Source organism: Heterodontus francisci, chromosome 18 (genome assembly GCF_036365525.1).
Source record: "Heterodontus francisci isolate sHetFra1 chromosome 18, sHetFra1.hap1, whole genome shotgun sequence".
Taxonomy (NCBI): domain Eukaryota; kingdom Metazoa; phylum Chordata; class Chondrichthyes; order Heterodontiformes; family Heterodontidae; genus Heterodontus; species Heterodontus francisci.
In genome coordinates this window covers 41,160,224-41,186,949 of record NC_090388.1, presented here as the reverse complement: position 1 = coordinate 41,186,949, position 26,726 = coordinate 41,160,224, and the positions used below count along the sequence as shown (strand labels likewise).

Sequence of the window (26,726 nt, the reverse complement as noted above, 5' to 3'; positions counted from 1 at the left end):
GCAGCACTGAACCTATATTTGGGGGAGGGGTGGGAGGGGGTGACCCCACAGCTGCGAATCTCCTCTGCGATCTTCATCCAGGATTGCTTGGTCAAGTGGAAGGACCTCTTCTTGCAGGGGAAAAAGGACCTCCCGCCTTTCCCTTGCAACCTGGAGGATAATCTCAAGGGAGGCATTACTAAACTATGGGGCCACCCTATGTCATGCCTCTGCCATCCTACGGCATTCTTTCCCTGGGAGTGTGGAGGTGGATGGATGGATTCTGAAATTACTACAATGACGGATTCAGCAGAGACCACAAAATAGCAAATGAGTACAAGTCAGCAATGCAAGCAAGGCTGGCAGGGCTTTAAATATGTCACCAGCACCTGCTCCAGAGACATCTGAAGCCGCATTCAGTGCCTCAAATCCCGCCCCGTTGCATGATTGGCCGGGCCCCACGTCTCCATTATGTAAAGTGGCCGCTCGCTGTGTGATTGCAGTGGGCTGTCTGTACTTTTGACTATCGGGGATGCCATCCACTTTCGGGTCTGCTGCCAGAACCCTCGACAGGCTCGCTAAATTCAGCCCACTATTTCTGACTTGCTAGTTATCAGTGCAAACAATGAACTAGGGGCAAAACGCGTTCAAAACTATACCAGTTTCAAGAACCGTTTCTTTTGCTCAAATTCATTTTCATATCACAATGTAGCATCTTCTACGAACCAGCGCAATTGGGCATTTTAGAATGTAATTTTTAAAAAATTCTATTAAAGAAATTCCTCGATATATTCCTGTAGTTTTATTAATGCATTTGAAAATGGGTTTATCACAAAAAAATCATTTTAATCAGGGTATCTCGTCCACCAGCTGTGAGTAACCCAACTTTAAGTAACAGAAAATGATTTTAAAAACTATACAGAACCATTTGCTAGTTATAGTGGTGCACAATAGTCAAATCCTCAGTAAATTAAAAAAATTAAAAGCTTTTAAAAAATAGTCCTAGTAGTGCCCTTACACCTAAAAAAACCCCCTAAGTTTTAAGAACAAACCGGCACAATTCACAGAAACTCGCAATGGTGATTAATTTGATCTGGTGGACAGGCCAGTTTTGTGGGTGGGCTAACTTCCAGCACAATGTTTTTTAAACCAGCATACAAAGTCACAGAAACTCAATTTGTGCTTGAAATTCAGCAACCTTTTATGCTGGTTTGATCAATTTTGGGCAAATTGCGCTGAAAAAAAGAGCTCAACAGAGCAGAAACTCCAGTCCTTTATTTCTAATGTTGAATTCTATGTGTAATAAAGGGAGATTAACCCCATTGTTACCAGTTAATTTTCTAAGCAAAGATTTTGACTACAGAAGCAGTTGCAAATTTTCTTTGTTTACATGTTGCACAGAGCAGAAATTAAACACCAGTGTTAAAGCTGTCAAAGTACGACCTTCACATCATATGTAGCTTAGCAGGAAAGGATAGATCATGGAAATTCGATCTCTGGTGGATGCAAATTGAGTTTGAAACTCCTCAATTTTTTACACTGCTTTGGCTAATATTTGAGTGAATTGAGCTGAAAAAAGCATAACTGAACAGAAACTCCTGTCCATAATGTTAAAATTTCAAGAGTGTGTATGTCGCCAGCAATAGTGGCACTTATTTTGCTAAATTATTTTAACAAGCTAAGAGTGATGATAAAACAGAAGACTGGTTACAATTTTTTTTTAATTTCCAGAAGACAGGATCATGCCTTCCCATGGCTGCTGGCATGGCCCTCCACTGTCAAATGGCCACTCTTACTATATGAGCCTAGATGGGAACTGTCGACATGCTATTTGACCACAGAGATATTATATCCAAGTCCAATTCCGCGCACATGGGCACTTTCTAGAAACTTAAATGTGGGATTTTATTTGAGGTAACAAGATACAGTGAGGATAGGAATGCTGATAAAAAAGGGCTAACTAAGGGTAGATCCATCAAAGGTAAGAAGTGATTGTTGCTGGTTAGACTTGCAAGGGGCATGAAAAAACGGTCTTTGAAGATCAAAATTAACAAGATATACAATGCCCATTGAAGTGCATGGAGGAAATCAACATGTACTGATTCAGTCATTATATTGGGTACTGGAGGCTACTTACATGGAAGGGATGTTGTGAATGAAGTTGATGCATGATAAGTGGAATTATCAATATAATAGATGATAAATGGAGCAGCTATTGATTAAACAAAACATTTATACCTGTGTAGTGCCTATAACTGTGTGGAGGAAGAAATTGGAATTATAAAGTTGATATGTGGTATCTATTTTCAAAAAGAGGAATTTAGGTGAAAGGCCAAGCCCATAGAAAAGAACAACACCAAGGATGAAAAGAATAAGAGAGGAGATATATATCAAGACAATCAAGCAAGAGTTTGGCAATGGCACTGAAATTATCCTTCGAGTTTATTTCATGGGAAGGTGGAGTTGCTTCCTCCTGCTACTGGCGAAGGGTAGGGGAAGTTGAGTATATAAGGAAAGATCCAGATGATTCTGTAAAGCAATGCAGGGAGAAGAAAAACAACTTGCTATTGTAGTCTAATATACCAAAGATACTGTTTATTAAACATACCCTGAACCACATACAATTGTATTTGGAATTTCTTCAGAAGAAGTACAAGACCTGTTAGCTGGTGCTGTATAAAGGTCTTCAGCACATTTTAAAAGCCTGTTAATTGTAGATGTCCAAGTACACAATTGTTACAATGTTCTGAGGGTTTTTAACATTGTGATACTATGGATTGAACGTTCCTTTCCATTATGAAGCTTAACAGCACTGATATTCAGATCAGGCTTATAATTTGAATCCAACGGGAACATGAAGAACTAAAAGAGAAGCCAAAAATTATTGGAACAGTTTTAAAAAAGCAATAAAGAGATAAGATTGAAAAGTAATTGGTGTATTATTTAGAACACACATTAGCTGCAGTAATAGAAATCATTAATACAATTAATATATCATCCACAAAGCTTGGTATTCATTTAATAATACAAATAAACGTAAACTTTGAGAAGAATATGCATAGGTGTGAAGCTCCAATTTATAATGAATATTGTGTTCCTTTCTAACCCTCAGAGGTATCCATCACCACCAACGTATTCTGCCAGGCTGTGCTTTTCATAGGATCATAGAATAGAAACAGCACAAAAGGAGGCCAGTTGGCCTGTTGCGTCTGTGCCAGCCTTCTGCAAGAGCATCTCACCAAATCCCACTCCCCACCTTTTCCCCGTAGCCCTGAAAATATTTTCCCTTCAGATAATTGTTCAATATTCTTTTGAAAGCCACGAGTGAACCTGCCTCTGCCACACTCTCTTTTACCCACTTTGGGGAGATATATTTATTCCTATAAGTTTTCTTTCAAATGTATTGTACAATGTGTCATATTTTCTGTATGATTAAATGATATTTAACTACAGTTAATTATCATTCCAACACATCAATAGAACACCTAAAATTAAGTTACATAGGTCAATTCAATAAACTGTTCAAGTACATCAAAACAGTAATTAATCATGGGTGTTATCTTTAATTGTTACAGTATGGTATAGTTTTGGTAAAATTAAATTATCCTCTCATTTAGGGATGCACTAACAAAATCATTTGTAAGCTTAATTGAAAGGAATCGTATTAGCTACAGAAAACAAAGTTACCTAAACTCAGTGATAAATCTATTCATTTATGAGATTAAGTAATATACACTACTCCTTCAAAGTTTGTCACACCGACAAAAGCATGCCAAAAACATTTTTTTGCAAAGTAAACTCATTTGTCTTTTCAATCTTTCTGGAATGGGACTTCAGCCCATAACCTTCTGACTCAGAGGTGTGAGAGCTACCAACTGAACCACAACTATTTAAGTATAAATAATATCAAATCAGTGTGATACAATAATACAATATATGACTTAAAAGGGGGACTAAATCGTGTCTGTTCACTACGGTCCAATTCACCTCATTTCAAGCTTGATCTTGACTCCCTATGGACAATACTGTGGAAGATCAATTAGTCTCAAGTAAACCTCTTCCACACCCTCTCAATGGCCTTGATGTCCTTTCTAAAAAAGGGTGCGCACTACTGGGAAGAATATTCCAAATGCAGCAAACCAATTGCACAGGTATAGCATTACCCCTTTTTCCAAAATCAGATCTCTTCAAAATATATGAAGGAGAATTGTTTGCTGATGGCTATTTTTGGATGGGTATTCTCTCTAATTTAATTTGGCATACTTAGCATGTCCAATTCCAAAGACCTACGTGGCCAGGTATCCAAAATTAAGAGCTCAACATTAAGGATTTAACAAAAAACAACAGCGGGTCAGAGGCTGGGTATTCTGTAGTGAATAACACACCTCCTGACTCCTCAAAGCCTTTCCACCAATTGACACCCCATCCACTAACTTAAACATTCACTCCCTCCACTACCGGTCCACAGTTGCTAAAGTTTGCACCATCTGCAAAATGCACAGCAGCAACTTGCATTGCAGCAACCCGCCAAGGCTTCTGTGACAGCACCTCCCACACCCACTACCAACTATAACGACAAGGGCAGCAGAAGCATGGGAACATCACCACCTCCAAATTCTCCTCCAACCTGACTTGGACATAAATTGCTGCCATTCCTTCAGTGTCGCTAGGTCAAAATCCTGGACTCCTCCTACCTAACAGCACTGTGGCCGTACCTTCACCATACGGACTACAGCAGTTCAAAAGGATGGCACACCACCACCTTCTCAAGGATAACTGGGATGGGTTAATTACTCTTGCATACTGTTACGACCAAGGCGGGAGGAGTGCACTGTTTTTCTAGTTCCACTTCTCCACAGGTCACAACATATATTTAAATTTTCCCACTTACCGATATGGTTGATCATATATACTCTATTTTCCCCAGAATAAAACACACCAACCAGGTTTCTTTAATAAACAACAAAATTATCAGTTTATTATAAAACAAGTCTTAACCAGAAATGAAGTAAAGCATAAACACATAGATTGAACTATAATAGTTCCCTTTTTACCTTAGCCCCTCACACATGCACACACACACATACATATACATACATGCATATGACAGTTAACCGGAAAAATAAAAGGGATTTTGGTTTTAGAGCTCTGTTACAAAGAAAAGAAAAAAAACACTTGGGCGAAATACTAGATTATTCTTGAAGAAAAAAAAAAGATATGGAAAGATGTCCTTTGTTTTGGTTTGGTGCCCCAATTGCATTGAGATGCCTGTTACTGGAATCTTCCTAGAACAGTTCTTTCTAAGCGATGTTGAAGATAAGTTTGGGTAGGCTTTCCAAGAAATGCAGCTACAGAGACTTCGGACAGGTCTTACAGCAGAAATGTGGCAACAGAGCTTTCAGTTCCCACACATTCGACATGGGGGTTTTCTTCAAATACAGAAGCAAAGAGGAGACTGACACACTGGACACGCAGGCTTTCTTTCCAAGAGAAAGAGATGAGTTGGGTTTCCTTGGCAGGCAAAAAACAACTGTCTTCCCAGAAGTTTACACTCCAACTCACTGTCCAAAGCAACACCAAAACAATGTCACAAGAATCAAGTTTCCTGACCCCTATAAATCTTGACCTGTCACTTCTCTGTAAACATCAAGTCAAAACAACAAGCCCCCTGCTGGCATTTTATTTGAAAACAGGTGCCTTCCAGTAAGGGCTTGTTTACATGCCAAGTCCAGGAAGCCTTCTGGTTACTTCTTTTTAAAAAATACACAAATTCAGCATCTCTTCAAGCTTCCAGATGAATCAATGTCCATAAATCAGCTATAATTCCTTAAAAACATACTTTATAAAAAAATAGAAGCACTCTTGTAACAATACCACTTACGTACAATGCAACTGGTCCAATGCATTTCTAGAAGACCCTTTTGTTCCTTTCAGGTTTCTTGCTGAAACTGCTTTAAATTATGCAGCTCCTCCTCGTTAATTAGAGTACTCATCCTTATAACTTTCAACTGAAACAAATTTAGTTCAGCAGAGAATTCGCATTCAAATGTAAATGAAATGCCATAAACTAAAAAAGGAATAATTCAGAGACAAATTGCATCCACAAGCTAGCTTTTGTGTACTAAATCCATCCTAGCATCTGAAAACTGTACTCAAGTAACTGAATGTCAAAATGTTTGCTTCCAAAGAGGAGCCACAAGTATCTCTCACAGCAATACTGCAGGGAAACAAAGCTCATGTACTGAATCATATTAGCAATACCTACAAATAATTTTCTACAAATTAAAAATGTAAAATCAGATGAATAGAAGTACTAATTCACTATCAATCCATACATAACGATACATATAAACTCCAACATCTGGTGCATAGTTGATGGAGTAGGTCCTCACCAAATCATTTTTGTTACTGAATATTCAAATACATTAAGCAATAATAAGGAGCAGCTCCCATATTAAATCAATCTTCAGCATCTTTTAGTGTAATGTGTTTGCATTGTATTGAATGAATTGCAGCTCAGTCTGATATTTTTCAGACAATATCTCAACTTCCCAGTCAATAAAAAGACAAAAAAAAAATGTTTTGGAAAATGATTGCACCTGCTGCCCAGAAACCCCGCCATTCCAGCTATTGTGTTTGGAGGTATTTCTCCTTTTATCCCTCTGTGACAAAACAGTGTATCTGGGATTAAATTCATCCTGGTGGAGACAGTGTCTATTTTGACTTCACATTCAGCAGGGAGAACTCGCAGATCAACAAGCACAAGCTCTTGTCCAACCTGTCCATGCACTCTGGCCATGGCCTGCTCCTGGACATAGCCCTCCAAACCCTGAGCTGCAAGCTCATCCAATTAATCAGTACTCTGCTTCACTTACCCCAGATAGCTATCAAGTTTTTAGACAATGCTGCTAATTCACCCCTATTCTCTACATCTCATTCTGAGTGTTCTTTACCCAAGTGCCCATGGAGATGATGCATGTACTGTTCCAAAAGTTTGTGAATGGTACAGTTTCTCTATGACGTTTCAGTGACACAAGTACTAGTTAAAACCATCAAATTCATGATACCTTTTGCCTCCCTTTCTTTTTCTTGGATAATTATCTGAAGAGAAAATATTTACAAGGCTATGGGGAAAAGGCAGGGGAGTGGGATTAGCTGAATTGCTCTTGCAGAGAGCCAGCATGGAGATGACGGGCCGAATGGCCACTCTGCGCTGTAACCATTCTATGATATATTGAAGGAAAAAATGCTTGCAAGGCAAAATTGTCAGGGGCAATACTAGCTTGACAAGATCAGGAGTATGGCACTGCACCATTAATAAAGTTGGGTCCTGTGTGTTCAAGGCCATGAGGCATATAAAGCTTCTACTGGGACTGAATTAAGCAGAGATAAAGACATGCATTAGAAACAGGAAAGGCAATAATGTAGTATCATACAGGTGTTACTGTAAAGAACATTCCCTCAGTTTGCTTCCTGCAACACAGGTCCAATTTTCACAATGAAAATGCGAGACTCTATTTATGTTACACTTGGAGTACTACTGTAATGGTTCATCGTAATTTGCTAACCTAGTGATTATTAATTCTTGGACATGATTCTGAAAAAGGTCTTTCGAGAAAGATGGGAATTTATAACGAAAACAGGGTAACCCTGTAAGGTTAATGACACAGAATATAACTATAACAGGATCTACCCTAATAAGGCAAATGCCTAAAATTTCAATTCCAGCATCTTGCATCATGAACAGATAGGAAAGAGACAGGTACTTCAAAATTGTGACTTCAGTGCTAATGAGCCATATTCTAGGCAACACCCTTGTATTGCTTAGAATGGTTCTTTGTTCAGAAACTAAATACAGTTGATTAGTATCAGTTTTATAACAGGTTTTGTGTCCACTGTATGGCACTAGAGCTTACTTCATTCAACAACAATTTGCATCTATACAGCACCTTTAACATAATAATACACTCCAAGGTGCTTCACAAGAGTGCTATCTAACAAAATTTGACACCGAGCCATAAAAGGAGATATTAAGGCAAATGACAAAAAGCTTAGTCAATGACAAAGTTTAAAGAGCATCTTACAGGAGGAAAGAGAGGAAAAGAGGGAGAAGGGTTTAGGGAGTGAATTCCAGAGTTTAAGGCCTTGGCGGCTGCAGGCACAACTGGCAATGGTGGAGCAATTAATAACGAGATGCTTACAAGATCAGAATTGCAGGAGGGTTGTAGGGCTGGAGGAGATTGTAGAGATAGTTAATCCACTGCCTCATCATGTGTGATTTAGCAGCAGCATTTCAGATCCACACCTTAATACCTCATTCCCTTAGCTGCTTCCTGGAGTCACTTATCACTTGTTCTCTGCCAATAACGTTCCTTTTGCACAGCACCTTTACTCTGCTTTATTCCTGATCACAGACTATACTTTGGACTGTGACCTACTAGTCCCAACCCTCTCCCAAGCCCCTATCTACCCTCAACATTATAGGTTCCCATTTATCCCTTTAATAATCCCACCCTTTCCCTGATCTTCAACATCCTATCTCCAGACCTTCCACACCCAACACTCACACAGTGTTTCCTGACTCAAAGACCCTTACACTTTCCTGTAATTCCACCTGCTCCCTAACGACAAGCCAGCATCCTCCCTTCAGTCCTTTTCAACATGCTGTGTCCTCCCACTATCAAGATCTCTCCTTGAGTGCACCAATCACCTTCAAAGTCCTCCAAGGAATCAGCCACCTCCTTTTGCACTACTCTCCCACCTCAGCCCCATCCCATCCCTTACCCACCAGATAGTCGCTGCATAGCCTCACGCATCAAGCCCTTCAAAAGAAATCTTTCATTTTCATTAAATATAACTTTCAGACAGAACTCTGAACAATTTGGAATAATGACTGTCCGATTTAAGGATGCAAATAATATCAAGATTTTGTTTTTGTCATTCAAACCAGAAGATGAAGAAAATCACTAAGCATTTTGCTGCATTGTTGTCTACATCTGAAATTGTTTTAAAAAACTTGTACATTACTTAAAATGTTCCTGACCGGCACATTTCCAGAAAAAGTAATTCAAACCATTATTCTGTCAGATAGCACCTTGTAATATCTGTATTTTCCCAACAAAACAATTTATAAAATTGCAAAACAAGGAGAATGTTGAAGATAAGTGTTCCAGTGAAGTAGGCAAGTTGTGCCTGTAATATCAAAGCCTTATTTTCTAGTCTTTTTGATACAATAAATAAATCACTTCAAAATAAAAACAGTATTCCTGGCAGCAAAAAATAAAATATATTTTTTTGTTGAAGGCTATGAGAAGCTATTGTGATACCTCTTTAGAATTATATTGGCACATGATTTACAGCAGGGTATAAGCTAATTATTTTACAGTTTGAAGGGATAATTGTAAAGAATTAAGATCCCAGCATACATTATCATAACACTGTCATTGCATAAAGTACAATAAGCGTGTGCAATTTGAGATATTAACATACAGACGGCTGAAGCTTCAATACACTACAGCACACAAAAGAAAACCCATTTTGTGCTCTATCTTTCAGACATATTTTATTGGTACTAGTTACACTATCTAAAAGTTGACATTGTCACATATATATAGGAGCTAGATGCTATTTGTAATTCGGTCATACAAAGAGAAAAAGGACTTATAGTAATATAGTGCCATTTACATCCTCAGGATGTCCCAAAGAGCTTCATAGTCAATGAATTTTTTAAAGAGTAGCCACTGTTGTTTTCTAGGCAAACACAATAGCCAATTAGTACACAGCAAGGTCCCATAAACTATAAATTGATTAATGACCAGTAAATTTCTTTTTCAGATGTTGATTGGGAATAAATGGTCAGCCAGGACATTGGGAGAACTCTCTAGCTCTTCAAGTAGTGGCATGGAATCTTTTTCATCCACCTGAGAGGGCAGATGGGGCTTCATCCAAAAGACCTCCAATGATGCAGCACTCTATCAGTACAAAAGCAACAACTTACATTTATATAGTGCCTTAAACATAGTAAAACATTCTAAGACATTTCAAAGAGTGTAACCAGACAAAATTTGACAGCTGCACTGATGTTGCAGCCTGGATTCTGTGCTCTTTCTACTGCTGCTATATCCATCTGATATGCTGGATAAGCAGACTTCTCCATCGCAACCAGTTCATGCAAATCCTCTATTGCAAACATGCGCCTTATCCACTTTTAAATATCTAGGTAGATAAGCTATACAGTACCAGGTGAACAGAACGGTTATCGTTAATTTAGTGTGTATGCATATATCTTGGTCTGCATTGGTGCTAAGTGTCTAAAACTAAAACAATTATTTCATTCCATTCTATTGTAACACTAACATTTAATCATTCATGGGATGTGGGCGTCGCTGGCTAGGCCAGCATTTATTGCCCATCCCTAATTGCCTTTGAGAAGTTGGCGGTGAGCAGCCTTCTTGAATTGCTGCAGTCCTTGATTGCAAAGCACTTTCTGTTTGCCAAAGTTTATGTCGTCATTGAAACACTAAGCATATTTTTAGTACAGTGACCGTCAATAAACAGCTCCTTTATCCCCATACATGAGGCAACATTACATTTTATAGGATATGGATTCCTAATGGACAACTTTAATGCATTTGATGGCTGTCGCTGAGAGTAACTGTTCTTATAAAAAGAGGAGACTTCATGATCTCACCAGATTTGTCAAATGCAAATCCTTCTGTACTAACAGTAGTCACAGGTTAAAATCCTGTGGGATACAACTGCTCTACAGTAAAAATAAAATTGTACTAGATAAGCAGTAGACCCAACATACATCTAATTTATGCACTGTATGTTCAAAATAGTGTATTCAAAGCTATAACGAAACTAAGTATAGTAACATGGTGATCAGCCAGACAACATGAATGTGGAGGAAGTCCACATTAGATTGGAGATCAAATGATAAACAGAACTACAGATACAAACATGTAGAGTGTATTTACACAACATGAACGGATCCCTTCTTGAATACTCTGCAATAATTACTATAAAGTTGGAGCTCCCAGATCCATGCTGACAGCACAGCTGTGCTAGCATCAGATAGCAAATAAACTAGCCATAAACAAGGGGTACTCACAGTATAATGCAGCTCTTAAACCTAGCTTTTCCACTAAATGCACCTTTATCCTTTAACTTAACTGTAGTTTCCTACACAAGTAGCCTTGTGGAATGGAAGTGGCTGATCTGCAGACAGGGAGAGGTAAAACAAGATATTACATTTATTGTTGTAATTAGGAGAACACAAGAAATAGGAGCAGAAGTAGACCATATGACCCATTGAGCCTGCTCCACCACCCAACATGACCATGGCTGATCCCAGGCTCCAACTCCACCCCCTGCCCACTCCCCACATCACTCGATTCCCTGCGAGACCAAAAATCTGTCCATCCCAGCCATAAAGATATTCAATGATGGAGCATCCACAACCCTCTGGGGTAGAGAATTCCAATGATTTACAACCCTTTGAGTGCAGTAATTTCTCCTCATCTCAGTCCTGAATGATTGACCCCTTATCCGGAAACTATGTCCCCATGTTCGACATTCCCTGACCAGTGGGAACAATCTCTCAGCTTCTACCCTATCAAGCCTTTTCCGAATCTTGTATGTCTCAATTAGATCACTTCTCATTCTTCTAAACTCCAGAGAACATGGGCCCAAATTACTCGGCCTCTCATCATAGGTCAACCCCCTCATCCCAGGAACCAATTTAGCAAATCTTTGCTGCACTGCCTTCAGAGCTAGTAGATCTTTTCTTAAATATGGAGATCAAAACTGCACACAGTATTCCAGGTGCGGTCTCACCAAAGTCCTGTACAATTTTAGTAAGACTTCTTTATTCCGGCACTCTAATCCTCTTGGGAGGTAGTGTTATATCCATTTTTATGCACATTCTTTCTCTCCAGGGACCATCTGATCCAAAATGTTTTTTTTTTCCCAATTTCTTGGATCAGGTTTACTTCATGTGAGTCTTGCAAAAAGTAATGGCCACAATTACCTCACCCCATGGACATCACATGTGTCTCACTAATGGCCCATTCAATACTGTCCCACAATGCTGACTCATCAAAGAGCCCTCCATTTTGGCACACTCCAATTTAAACTATTTGTCAGGGGGTTGGCTTACTGAGAAGCCTAGCTGTAATGATCATTCAAACACACTATGAGATTGGCAGGTGCACTGTAATCAAAACTGACAGGCATATCCAGAACATCCTCTTTTCTTTTTAAGGGCCAGCACAAGTCTCCTTGCTGTGCTGAACCTCGTTCCCCACAATGTAGTAAAATACATCTGAATGCCCTGTCATTATGACAAAGAGGCAGCTTTTGAAACTGGGCAGATTTCTCCAGAGTAATCAAAGTAAACTGTACCCATTTTTTTTTTAAAAAAAGAACTTTAATTTGAACAGAAAACTTAGAATGGATCTAAATGGGCACAGAGATTTTCATGTTTTGGCACACAGCTTCCATCTGCACAAAACTGCTCTGAGACGCGAGGGGAACTCTCAAATTTCAAGGAAATGCTGAAATGGTCATTGAAGTTTCTATGCTAGAAATATGATTAAGATTATTTCTAGCTCACTGCTCCATTTTATTTCATCATCTAGACTTCATGATTTGTTTGTTAGCAACAGTGAGTGTGACCAAATCGTACTCAGAACACACCATTTTCACCTCAACTTGCCACTAGTGATACCACAACTTGGAGACATAGTGAGTCAGAGTCCGCGTCAGCTAAAAGTACGGGGCTTCTCGTCTCCTGCCCATGTATCATTCAGCATCATGTGCATTGAGTTCCATCACATTTTAATGATGTGCTAGGTAATTTTAAAAATATCTAGTACAGACATATTTCAATCAATATGCTCTCGTGTACTTAAATTCTTGGTCAACCTATTCAACTTCAAAATACTGTGCATGCAAGGCAATGATGCAGACCAAAATACCACTAAAATCTAATCATTAATTGCAGCTAAAGATCATATTGATTTCCCTTGATAGCAAAAATTAACATCTTCATTATGTGCCAGTTATGCCACTATGTCAACATCCATTTCTGCATCACATCCTGCTTCTAATCATAAACACATTTGTGGGTCTGTTGGATGTAAGGGATGTATCATCCAGAATACAATGAGGAAAAAAAAAGAGCATCACCATTATCTAGTTAGACAAAATCAATGGGCTGAATTCTGTTCTTCCCCCACCGGTCTGCACCACCCACCACCACCCGCCCAATCACATGGCAGGGGAGGGCTATGCAACGCCAGCAACGATGTCAGCTGCCTCTGCACAGGCGCTGGTGCCATTTTTAAAGGGCTATCAGACCTGCACAGAGAGTACAAAATTCAACCCTGGAACCGCACCCCCCGCCCCCGCCACTACACCATAAAAATGTGTGACCATTCCCCCCAATCAATACACAGAAAATAAATGATAGCCCTGTTCCCTACCTCCACCTCTGTAAAGCACTTAAAGTGAATAGTTGACCTCTCTCCTCCCCCATTGCACAAAGTGCAGAGGGCACCCTTTCCCTCTCCCGCCCCCCCAAACTAAAAATGCAGAGTTGACCCTGTCGCTCTTCCCCCTCGCCGCCCGCTCTCCCCAACTACACTAAAAATCCTAAGCTCCCCCCTTCCTCATCTTGGTGGCGCCAGCTTTCCCTGGACAGAAAAGTGAAGGAGCATGAGTGCCGGCCGTTGCATGGAAGATCGCAGAGAATGGTATTTTAATGCATTCATCTCCTTTATTTCAATATTTAAAGTTGGGTCCTGTCGCCGAATGGCGGGTGGGGAGGGGTGCCGCCATGAAGCCTTGCCGCCACAGGGAAGATTAGGCCCGGCAATCCTGGCTTCGGGCTCTGTGGCGGGCCACTGCTGCTGCAATCTTCACCCCCGCACCACCAATCCATCAGGGAGCCTGACGTTGAGAGCTCAACAAAATTCAGCCCAATGATGCTCTTCTGTTGTTGATATCATTCTTATGTGCTATCACTATGAGAGACAATCTGGGATTTTTCAGTAACTTGCTGCAAACCACCAAAAATGCAATGCAATGGCCCAGAATTTCCTGGAGATTTGCATCTTTGGAATAGTGAATCAACACTGGAGGGCCCAAATAACAGCGCAAAAGTGACAGGATATGATGACGTAAGTATCAACCATTACTTATGCTATTCTGTAAATTCATGAGACTTTAGCGCTGCTCCATTTCCCTCACCGAAACAATTGAACATCTAATTAGCATAGCTCCACCCACATTAAAATTAATTGCAAGCTCAAGTTTAATGAGTTAAAGCAATGGATTTTGATGACTACAAACTTATTTCCCATACTCCCAATACCACTGCCTATGTCATTAATAAAGAGGGGGAACAGCATCAGGCTTAAATCCAATCGCTGGGGGCCTCACCAATAGTAACGTGTCTCCAAGCTGAATCACATCTGTTAATCAGGAGCTTTTGACTGCAGGATTGGAGCTAATTCCTAGTCCAGTTTTTCAAATTTTTGCTGATATGACGGGATTCTATCTTTTGAAGTAACCTTATGTGAGATGCCTTATGAAACTCCAGGTAGACAATGTCTACCAGATTTCCCTCATGCATTACCCAAGGGTTTTTCAAAAAACTCATCAAATTTGAAACAAATAACCTATCTTTCAGGAGCCATGTGATGAACTTCTAATTGCCCCTTCCCTTTTCCAGTGATCATTAAGAGCATCTCCTACGATCACTTCTAGCATCTTCCTGGACAGGCCTGTAGTCGTGGCATCTGCAGAGAGAGAAACGGAGTTAACGTTTCAACTTTGTCCACTTTTTCTTTTAAATCAATAAGAGTTGCATGAGCCAGCTTCCAGTTTAAAGGAACCATTCTCGATTCTATTGAACTACTGAAGATACAGGCAAGGCGCTCACAGATCATCTGTCCCATCTCTTTAGTCTCCTTTGGATGGATATCATCCAGACCTGGAGCCCTAGCAATTTTGAATTTTTCTAATCTATCCAAGATGACATTTCTATCTACTTTAATATTAGTAATGGTACTCAATACTGAGCACTCCTCATCTGGAAAATAAGAATCATCTAGATTTAGCAGCTCTGAGAATTAGCTTGAACCTGCCCTGTGGTACCCTTTAGTGGCCCTATATGGTCCTTAATTGCCTTTTGATTTCTGGCATAGCTGAAATAGCTCTTGCTATTACTACCACAATTACAAACCATCTTCTTTTATCCGTTTCCTACTTTACTGTTCCAAGGCTTGTGATATGCAAATTTCCGTTACTGCATTGTTCTAGGTTTTTTACAACTCCCACTGGCTGAGCAAGTTTAACCTCTTAACTACTGTTTCCACAACACATGGGTTTAATAGCTCAGGTTCTGGCACATTGATAATTCTTAAGAGGAAGTATTAGCTAGTTTGTCTGTACTTCAAGTGGATAAAGCAACAAGACCAGATGAGATGCATCCATGAATACTGAGGGATGTGAGTGTGGAAATCGCAGAGGCACTGGCCATAATTTTTCAGTCTTCCTTAGACTCGAGGGTGGTGCCAGAGGACTGGAGAATTGCAAACGTTACACCCTTGTTCAAAAAAAGATAAGCCCAGCAACTGCAAGCCAGTCAGTTTAACTTCGGTGATGGGAAAATTTCTAGAAAAAAATTATTCGGGACAAATTCAATAGTCAGATGGACAAATGTGAGTTAATTAAGGAAAGCCAGCATTGATTTAAGGGAAAGTCATGGTTAACTAACTTGTTGGAGTTTTTTTCAGGAGGTAACAGAGAGGGCTGATGAGGGCAATGCTGATGATGTGGTGTATATGGACTTTCAAAAGTTGTTTGATACAGTGCTACACATCAGACCTGTGAGCAAACTTGTAGCTCATGGAATAAAAGGGATGGTAGCAACATGGATACGAAATTGGCTGAATGACAGGAAAAAAAATAATGCTTAATGGATGTTTATCGGGCTGGAGGAAGGTTTGTAGTAGAGTTCCCCATGGATCAGTGTTGGGATCCTTGCTTTTCCTGATAATATATTAATGACCTGGGTGTACAGGGCACAATTTCAAAGTTTGTAGATGATACGAAACTTGGAAGCATTGTGAACTGTGGGAGGATAGTGTAGAACTTCAAAAGGACATAGACAAGTTGGTGGTATGGGCAGACAGGTGGCAGATGAAGTTCAATGCAGAGAAATGTGAAGTGATTCATTTTGGTGAGAAGAACATGCAAACACAATATAAAATAAAGGGTAAAATTCTAAAGGGGGTGCAGGAGCAGAGGGACCGAGGTATATATGTGCATAAGTCATTGAAGGTGGCAGGACAGGTTGAGAGAGCGGTTAATAAAGTATACAGTATCCCAGGATTCATTATAGGGGCATAGAGTACAAGAGCGAGGAAGTTATGTTGAACTTGTACAAGGTACTAGTTCGGCCTCAGCTGGAGTATTGCGTCCAGTTCTGGGCACCGCACTTTAGGAAAGACGTGAGGGCATTGGAGAGAGTACAGAAAAGATTCACGAGAATGTTTCCAGGGATGAGGAATTTCAGTTGTGAAGATAGATTGGAGACGTTAGGACTGTTTTCCTTGGAGAAGAGAAGGCTGAGAGGTGATTTGATAAGATGTATTCAAAATCATGAGGAGTCTGCACAGATAGAGAGAAACTGTTCCCACTCGTGAAAAGATTGAGAGCGAGAGGGCACAGATTTAACGTATTTGGTAAGGGAAGCAAAAGTGACATGACGGAAAAACTTTTTCATGCAGCGAGTGGTTAAGGTCTAGAATGCGCTGCCTGAGAACCTGGTGGAGGCAGGTTCAACTGAAGCATTCAAAAGGGAATTAGACAGTTACATGAAAAGGTAGAATGTGCAGGGTTACGGGGAGAAGGCGAGGAATGGAACTGAGGGAACTGCTCCTTCAGAAAGCCAGTGCAGACACAATGGGCTGAATGGCCTCCTTCTGCACTGTAATAATTCTGTGATTGTCTCGAGGGTGATAGCAGGTGATAAATTATTTTTAGCCCCTGTGAGGCATCTGGGTCTCCTCCTGCACTTTATCCTTAGTGAGTTCTGAATCAGTTTTGCTGGGTTCAGTTAGCTCTGGATTTAGAACCCGACCTTTTGATTTTTCAGTGGGTACATCCGCACCAACGTCACTTTTAGTTTTCTGGTGGCTTTCACAAGTGTTGCTTACTTCAGGGTATTTTACCTTCCCTTTTTATTTTACGTCCGGGATGAGCTTTTCCCTAATCTACCCCATGTCCTCTGTGACACTGCCATTTCTTGTATTTAAAATAGAAGATTAATTATTTATTGAGAATATGCCTTATACCGAAATTGTTGCAACTGCACCCACTCACGCATTCTCTCTCACACACACACGAGACAGATAGAGAGGAAAAGAGGTAAGTGGCTTGAAGTGAGGTAGGGTTTTGGGGTTCATGGTAAACCTGTTGAATTCTCTCTGAGGTCAAGTTCTCTTTAGTTGCAGGCCTGAGGTGTTTGTAGATTTCTCTGTTGGTTGAAAGCTCAGTTTGAAGACAGAGGATCACTTCCAATTCACTGCTGCACAGGTTGAAATATAGAATTCACAGCAGGGCACCATCCTTTCTTACTTCCTGGATATTCCCCCAGCTGTCAGTTGGACAAGCTTTGGTAATGCTTCTTCCTGGGTCTTCCTCTCTCTTCAGAGGGCTATCTTCAAAGCTAAAAATTTCTCACATCTCACCTCTGTTGGGAGACAGAGATTTTCCTCCTTGTTGTGAACGACAATGGCCCGAGATGTGGCTACTTCACACCTTCTTTGTTTCAGAATAACCAATTCAATTCATTTATGTCTCGATGGGTTCAGGGTGGGTGTAATTGACACTTCTTAGCTTTGAACGTATTCTTTTGTCCTTGCCAGACAGTTAGAATATACAAAGGCAAGGTCTTTTGACCTTTCATGGCCATTTTTGAACACATTGCCCACTTCTTTAAAACAAAGAAAAGTCAATTTTTATAATTCTTCAGGTTGCGTACTTATGGTTTCAATCGTTGCACATTATGTGAGCGTCACAGGTGGTGAAAACATTTAGGGAGGGAAGTTCAGAGCTTAAGGTCGAGGCAAAAGTCTGACTTACAGCGTTCCTCACCATTATCTCCACTGCAGGTTAATCTCTTTAAATAAGAAAGTTTTCGAGCTAGAGGTTTTTTTTGAAATTAGCTCAGGGTTTAGAGCTAAAGGACTATTAAAACATTTGCTTTGCTCACTTCCTTTCTAAACTGCCTTTATATTAAATCATCTTGTTTGGGGTTCACTCAGGTAAACATTTCTTGTGTCATCACACTGGTTGCAAAAGCTCTTCCTCCATGTAATATTGCAAAATTTCTCTCTCTGTAAATTGACCACGATCTTTCCAAAGAAAAGGAGGAGACCAAAAACTTCCAATAAGATCCCCCAAGATACACAAAACTGCAATAAAACAGAAATAATGAAAATAGCCTGCAGTTTAAAATAATAAGACAAGAGTCTAATCCTCAATTGAATTATCTATGTATAAAATCAATCATTTTCTGCGCCTGCACAAAACAAATCACTTCCACAGTTCTGACAAAGGGTGTCTTGAACCAAAACTTCAACTTGTCTTTTCAGATTGATAAATCTGTTGTGTATTGTGAGAATTTTCTGTTAAAATTCGATTTTGCCTCTCTGACTATTCGGTCACCTTCCCAATGAATGCCCAATCAATGCTAGTTTTCCAGAATGATCCTTACTTGTTAAATTTGTTTTTAAAAAAGCAGTCCACTATAAGAAAATGATCCTTCTTCCAACAGAATAGTAAAATATCTTATTTTCTTTTCCACTCCTCCTCAATGATTTTACTTACCTTGCAGCAAAATTTAAAACTCACCAAATCCCCATAAAATGTCGGGGTACCAGCAAGAATTTAGAACAAATCCACCTTAGAAAGCTATTCTGAGTTTTTTCCATTAAACATAAAGCTCGAAAACAGCTAAAAAAAAATTCATATAAATGCTGATCCAAGGAAATGTATTTCTAATATACAATTTAAAACAAAGATCTAGTTTTGTAGCAGATCCACTTTAAATGCCAAAGAATCAGGAGCAATAAAGAAATGATTAACGTCTTTGCATTCAAAATGAGACCATTTCCTGCATGTATTTAGAGTGCCAGAGGTTGCAGTCCTTGTTCCAGGATTTAAAAGGGCTTTTTCAAAAGTTCTATCTGCATCTCTCATTCACCATACTTAGGTTCGATCACCAGGGCCTGGATTTTGGAGACTGTGGCAAAGTGACTCCTCACCACTGAAAAAAAAACAAAGTTCTAGCAATTTCTGTGGCATGCATTTCCTCTTTCCCGATGTTAATTTGGTTTTGGCACCAACTATAGGAGATCTCCAACATCCAGCAACAGTGATATTGTCTAGCAGGCTAAGCAGCTAATTATATTGAAGGGTAAAGCGGGAAGGAAAGTACATTGATTATCCTTCACTTTTTAATCATTTTACAAAGAGCGAAATAAAGATTGGAACAAACATATGGGATTAAGGGTAGAAGCTGAAATGCCAAAAAAAAACTTTCTAAAATGTATTATATTGGAAACCTTTGGAATTATCATAATGGAGAAAGTTGGCATTCCACAAAAAAAATTAGTTTTTCAGGGCCAGAGAGGTTGATCAGCAATAATTATGAACTCAGTATGCCGTTAAAAACCCAGTGACACCTCATTCAACAAGGCGTAACATTTGTGGGGGGGTGGGGGGTGGGGAGAGGGGTTTAGCAGTGATATTACAGCATAAAAGGGGAATCGGGGCCCTGTTGTGCAGACTGAGCAAGTTGGACTGTAGGCCAGCTATTCAGAACTTCTATATTTTTTTTATTCATTCATGGGATGTGGGAGACGCTGGCCAGGCCAGCATTTATTGCCCATCCCTAATTGCCCTTGAGAAGGAGGTGGTGAGCTGCCTTCTTGAAACACTGCAGTCCTTTTGGGGTAGGTATACCCACAATGCTGTTAGGAAGGGAGTTCCAGGATTTTGACCCAGCGACAGTGATGGAACGGCAATATAGTTCCAAGTCAGGATGGTGTGTGACTTGGAGGGGAACTTGCAGGTGGTGGTGTTCCCATGTATTTGCTGCCCTTGTCCTTCTAGTTGGTAGAGGTAGCGGGTTTGAAAGGTGCTGTCTAAGGAGCCTTGATGCATTGCTGCAGTAGATGGTACACACTGCTGCCACTGTGCGTCGGTGGTGGAGGGAGTGAATGTTTGTAGATGGGGTGCCAATCAAGCGGGCTGCTTTGTCCTGGATGGTGTCGAGCTTCTTGAGCGTTGTTGGAGCTGCACGCATCCAGGCAAGTGGAGAGTATTCCATCACACTCCTGACTTGTGCCTTGTAAATGGTGGACAGGCTTTGGGAGTCAAGAGGTGAGTTACTCGCTTCAGGATTCCTAGCCTCTGACCTGCTCTTGTAGCCACGGTATTTATATGGCTACTCCAGTTCAGTTTCTGGTCAATGGTAGCCCCTAGGATGTTGATAGTGGGGGATTCAGTGATGGTAATGCTGTTAAATTTCAAGGGGAGATGGTTAGATTCTCTCTTGTTGGAGATGGTCATTGCCTGGCACTTGTGTGGCGCGAATGTTACTTGCCACTTATCAGCCCAAGCCTGGATGTTGTCCAGGTCTTGCTGCATTGCTACATGGACTGCTTCAGTATCTGAGGAGTCACGAATGGTGCTGAACATTGTGCAATCATCAGCGAACATCCCCACTTCTGACCTTATGATTGAAGGAAGGTCATTGATGAAGCAGCTTTAGACAGCCTAGGACACTACCCTGAGGAACTCCTGCAGTTATGTCCTGGAGCTCAGATGATTGACCTCCAACAACCACAACCATCTTCCTTTGCGCTAGGTATGACTCCAGCCAGCGGAAGGTTTTCCCCCTGATACCCATTGACCTCAGATTTGCTAGGGCCCCTTGATGCCATACTCGGTCAAATGCTGCCTTGATGTCAAGGGCAGTCACTGTCACCTCACCTCTTGAGTTCAGCTCTTTTATCCATGTTTGAGTCAAGGCTGTAATGAGGTCAGGAGCTGAGTGGCCCTGGCGGAACCCAAACTGAGCGTCACTGAGCAGGTTATTGCTAAGCAAGTGCCACTTGATGGCACTGTTGATGACACCTTCCATCACTTTACTGATGATTGAGAGTAGGCTGATGGGGCGGTAATTGGCCGGGTTGGACTTGTCCTGCTTTTTGTCTTCAGTACTATTGCCGGAATATTGTCAGGGCCCATAGCTTTTGCAGTTTCCAGTGCCTTCAGTCGTTTTTTGATATCACGCGGAGTGAATCGAATTGGCTGAGGTCTGGCATCTGTGATGCTGGGGACTTCAGGAGGAGGCAGAGATGGATCATCAACTCGGCACTTCTGGCTGAAGATTGTTGCAAATGCTTCAGCTTTATCTTTCGCACTGATGTGCTGGGCTCCCCCATCATTGAGGATGGGGATATTTGAGGAGCCACCACCTCCAGTTTGTTGTTTAATTGTCCACCACCATTCACGGCTGGATGTGGCAGGACTGCAGAGCTTAGATCTGATCCGTTGGTTATGGGATCACTTAGTTCTGTCTATCACATGCTGCTTATGCAGTTTGGCACGCAGATAGTCCTGTGTTGTCGCTTCAACAGGTTGACACCTCATTTTGAGGTGTGCCTGGTGTTGCTTCTGGCATGCCCTCCTGCACTCTTCATTTAACCAGGGTTGGTCTCCTGGCTTGATGGTAATGGTAGAGTGGGGGATATGCCGGGCAATGAGGTTACAGATTGTGGTCGAGTATAATTCTGTTGCTGCTGATGGCCCACAGCGCCTCATGGATGCCCAGTTTTGCATTGCTAGATCTGTTCAAAATCTATACCATTTAGCACGGTGATAGTGCCACACAACACGATGGATGGTATCCTCAATGTGAAGGCGGGACTTCGCCTCCACAAGGACTGTGCGGTGGTCACTCCTACCAATACTGTCATGGACAGAAGCATCTGCAGCAGGCAGATTGGTGAGGACGAGGTCAAGCATGTTTTTCCCTCGTGTTGGTTCCCCCACCACCTGCCGCAGACCCAGTCTAGCAGCTGCGTCCTTTAGGACTCGGCCAGCTCGGTCAGTCGTGGTGCTACCGAGCCACTCTTGATGATGGACATTGAAGTCCCCCACCCAGAGTACATTTTATGCCCTTGCCACCCTCAGTGCTTCCTCCAAATGGTATTCAATATGGTGTACTGAGTCATCAGCTGAGGGAGGGCAGTAGGTGGTAATCAGTAGGAGGTTACCTTGCCCATGTTTGACCTGATGCCATGAGACTTCATGGGGTCCAGTGTCAATGTTGAGGACTCCCAGGGCAACTCCCTCCCTACTGTATACCACTGTGCCACCACCTCTGCTGGTGGGACAGGATATACCCGGGGATGGTGATGGCAGTGTCTGGGACATTGTCTGTAAGGTATGATTCCGTGAGTATGATTATGTCAGGCTGTTGCTTGACTAGTCTGTGGGACAGCTCTCCCAACTTTGGCACAAGCCCCACACACACAGAGTTAAAGATTTAAAAAAATGAAAAAATGGGCTCTGCAGAATTCAACTTTTAAAAATACTTTGGCTAAGTTATTGTCAATTCTTGAAGAAAAAGGATAAGATATGGAATGTTCCAGATAGCCTTGGTCTGGCATCCGGGTACACGTAGATGGCTGTCACTGGGATCTTTCTGGAGCAGTTCTGTTCAGGAGACATCGAGGAGTAGTCTTGCAGGCTTTTTGGGAAAATTACTGCATCAATGGTTTGAGCTATCACATTGGATTCTCAGATTTTCCAAAACAGGTGGAAAAGGACGAGTTGGGTGGCTTCTCTCTTAGCAGGCTACACACCAACTGAGCATTCAAATTGTCCAAGCCAAAACAAAAAGCCAAAATTCCTGACAACTATAAATCTAGGCATGCAACTTCTCTGTAAACAACTCCAACAGCCAGCAAGGCTCCTTATGTTTATTTTAGAACTTCATTGTCTCTTCCAGTAAGTGTTTTTTTTAATCCAAAGCGTCCTTCCAGTAACTCTTGATAAAAAAACAAATCCAGGCATCTCCTCTGTCTTTCAAATGAACCAATTTTCACAAACTTGTAAGCACGAATCCGCAAAAAATATTAATAATGGAAGCACCATCATGACACAATTTGTCCCGTGATGCAGAACTCGACACACGCATAGAGAAAGCAGCTACCACCTTTGGCCGACTTGCAAAACATGCATGGGATAACACCAAGCTGACCCTTAGGACCAAGCTGATGGTTTATAAACCCTGTGTTCTCAATACCTTGCTGTATGGCTGTGAAACATGGGCGATTTACAGCTACCAGGAAAAGAAGCTGAATAATTTCCATCTTTGCCATCTGCAGCAGATTATGGGTATATCCTGGCAGGACAATATCACAAATGTGGCAGTCCTCTCAAAGGCAAAGCTCCCAAGTGTGTTGGCACTAATCAAAGAAAGGTGGCTTCGGTGGATTGGAAACTTCCCGCAGGAATGCATAGTGAGGTAGCCGGGGCTAATGACCAGTGGGGCATCCAAAGCTCTGCTTCAAAGATGCTTTCAAGCGTGACATGAAGACCCTAGATGTCGACTATTGCACCTGGGAGTCACTAGCTGGCGAAAGAGGGAAATGGCAACACATCCTGTGGACTGGTGTGCACTACCATGACGACCAGTGGCTACAGCAGCTTGGCAATAGGTGCCAACACCAAAAACAACAACTCACAGCGTCACCTGGTAGCGCCACGAGCGGTACTCGTGGCAGAACCTGCCTCTCAAGGATTGGCCTTCACAGCCATCAGCAAAGGTGCACCAAGAGAAGACACCCCACCTAAATGGATCATTTGTAGCATGTCCATCATCTTTCCTAGATGGAAGGATGCCAACACAGGTCATTCCATCAGTTAGATCTTTTCTGCTGGTTGTACAAGCAGACTGGTCAAATACAAGAATATACTGGATTTTGAAGTCTGACACAAACACCAAATATACTAACTGCCACTATCTTCATAAATTCACACTTGGATATCAGTTGAGTATATCTAGCTCAAACGTAAGACTTCACCTGTCAGGTAGAAGAGATTTTAAAAAGAAAAATCTCTAAAATGAAGGTAAACCAAAAACAGTAAATGCTGGAAATGCTCAACAGGTCAGGCAGCATCGGTGGAAACAGTTCTTATTTCAGCTTGCCAATATCTACAGCATTTTTCTTACGAAAGAAAAGAGTACTTTGTATTGACAGTGTGCATGGCATCACACTGATGGAGAGATGATCCAGTGGCAAAATGATCAAACCATCACCAATTCTTTAAAACATCTTTTCTTTTCAATTTTCTGTGATATGCCACATAAGCTAGATTTTGCAGCACCAGCGGGACTTCCGGTGCTGGTCGAGAAGGCGAAAGGAACCCCGCCTCGGACTTTCTGAGCCACTCGCTGTGATCTTGCACTGTTTCGCCACTTAATTGGCCTCCGCCAAGATCCCCATCCCTTTAAAGACAGGGACCCCATCTCTAAGAACTGTCAGCCAATCACAGGGCTGGCAGCTCAGCACTGCCGCTGGGAGCAGTGGCCACTGCCGGTACTGCAGAGGCCTTGGATCAAGGCCCAGCACTGGAGACCCGGACCTCAGGTAAGTCAGGCGGGGTCGCTGAGGCCAATCCAGAAAGCCCCGGCGAGGGACGTGGGAGGGTGGGGGTGTAGTGCAGGGGGAGGGAGCTCCAGGAAGCTGGAGTTTTTCCAGGCAGGTGTCGTCTGTGGGTCACAAATTGCCCATGGAGGAGGGAACCCCCCCCCCCCCCCCCAAACAGGGAGGGCACCTGATATTACTGGGCAACCTCCCCACGTGACAGAGGAACCGCCCCCCCCCCCCCCCCCCCCACCACTGGTTAAATCCCAGCTGCGGGGAGGGGCCCCTAAGTGGTCATTAATAGGCCATCATCGGCCTATCCCACTTGGCAACTGGGAGGTGACAGACCCTCTGCCACCACCACGCACCCCCCCCCCCCACCGCCTCCTGTCGCAATTCTATGGGATCCCCACCTCTGACCCCGCCTCAGGAGGGCCCATAAAATCCAGTGTGCACAATTTAACCAGAATAGAAAAAAAATTTTAATACTGTTCATACAATTTACCAACTTAACCTAAAATGCCATGCTTGCTGAACAAGTTGGTGTGCTAAAAAAAAATCACTAAGATTGACTATATGTATAGTAGATGATACGTGTTCTCAGTATAGGCAGATTACGCAACAGTAATTACTCCAGAAATGAATTATGCATGAATGGCACTTTGAAAGCAGGTGCATTTCCTGCACATATTGCTACATTAGAATTGCACTGAATGTCAGTTAATTGGAATGTGTGTGATGGAGACTATCATTTACAGAGGGCTCTTTCTTCGGCACCAATTGATTCCCAATGTATTTAAATCAGTACCAATGAGTTTTGCTCAATGGAAGCAAACTGATGAATAGAATAATTTCATTTCTGCCTGGCTGACTCAATTAACAGGTGCCAGTTATACTTGGTACTAAAATCCTAATAAAATGCTGGTACTTGTCCAGTAACTGATTAAAAAGCATAATTAACATATTATCAGCATCAAATTCGAGATTTAGCATGACTAATTCATGCAAATTTGTTTGTGAGATTAAAAAAAGGCAGCAGCCCTTGGCATTTGCACACCAGATTTATGCCCAGAGGAAGCTTGCTTATGAACAAAGTCACAGTACGTGCCACATGACCTCCTGCACAGTGACAATTCACCAAATTAGAATTCATAACTGATTGTAAAACTAAGTCATCCATGTCAGGGTAAAGTGACCACTAATGTTCTTAAAAGTGCTAATTCGTGCTCCTTCAATCCATATCTAATTACACAGGTAAAAAAAAAGGTGTCTTCCTCTTGGTTACAATTTATGTTTTATATGGAACTGCCTTCTCATTCTAGACTAGTATATTTTCAGAAGAGTGTCTGGTCCTCCACAATCTGGGATTATATGTACCTTTTTCATAACGTACCTTTAGCAGAAGTGTACACCAAAGGAGTAACAATTAGTCAATTTTCAGTAAACTGTTGATTGGATTTACATTGTCTCACACAATGCTACCAAACCTCTGAAATGGTAGAGATTAAACAGACTAATGTCAATTTGCAATTAAGTTGAATTATGAAATACAAAGATCTGAAAATAATAAAAGTATTCTGTAAACAATCAATAAGAAAAATCTGCAATGGATGAACTATACTTTGTAAGAACTTTTTCAAATGGAACACAGAAGTTTAGAAAAGAAAAATACTGCAGATGCTGGAAATCTGAAATAAAAACAAAGTGCTGGAAATACTAAGCAGGTCAGGCAGCATCTGTGGAGAGAGAAGCAGAGTTAACGTTTCAGGTCTGTGACTTTTCATCAGTAATGAAAGGTCACAGACCTGAAACATTAACACAGAGAAAGATAGCCATGTTTATGTACATGGTAAATTGAAACAGTTTCAATTTTAAAGGTTCAGGAACAGAAACCAGAATTGATTTATTGATTGTCCAAATCTCAAAGACTGCTTTTGCCAAGTCCATTAAAGAATGGTTCATTCAAACTGTGGCTAGTATAGGTTATTGCTTAGAGGTCAACAAACA

General features: G+C 41.4%; 1 protein-coding gene across 4 annotated transcripts in view; it reads right to left on the bottom strand.

Moving 5' to 3' along the window:
• immp2l (inner mitochondrial membrane peptidase subunit 2) overlaps positions 1–26,726 on the bottom strand; it is a 737,403-nt gene that overhangs the window by 600,799 nt on the left and 109,878 nt on the right. Inside the window, exons 4-5 of one of the 4 annotated variants that reach the window (XR_010976862.1) lie at positions 11,093–11,199; positions 9,542–9,950 (exon numbers count right to left, since the gene is read on the bottom strand). The exons of the other annotated variants lie outside the window; for them this stretch is intronic. The gene's annotated coding sequence lies outside the window, so the exon portion shown is untranslated. Of the gene's footprint in view, positions 1–9,541; positions 9,951–11,092; positions 11,200–26,726 lie in introns of those variants that run through there. 4 annotated transcript variants of the gene reach the window in all.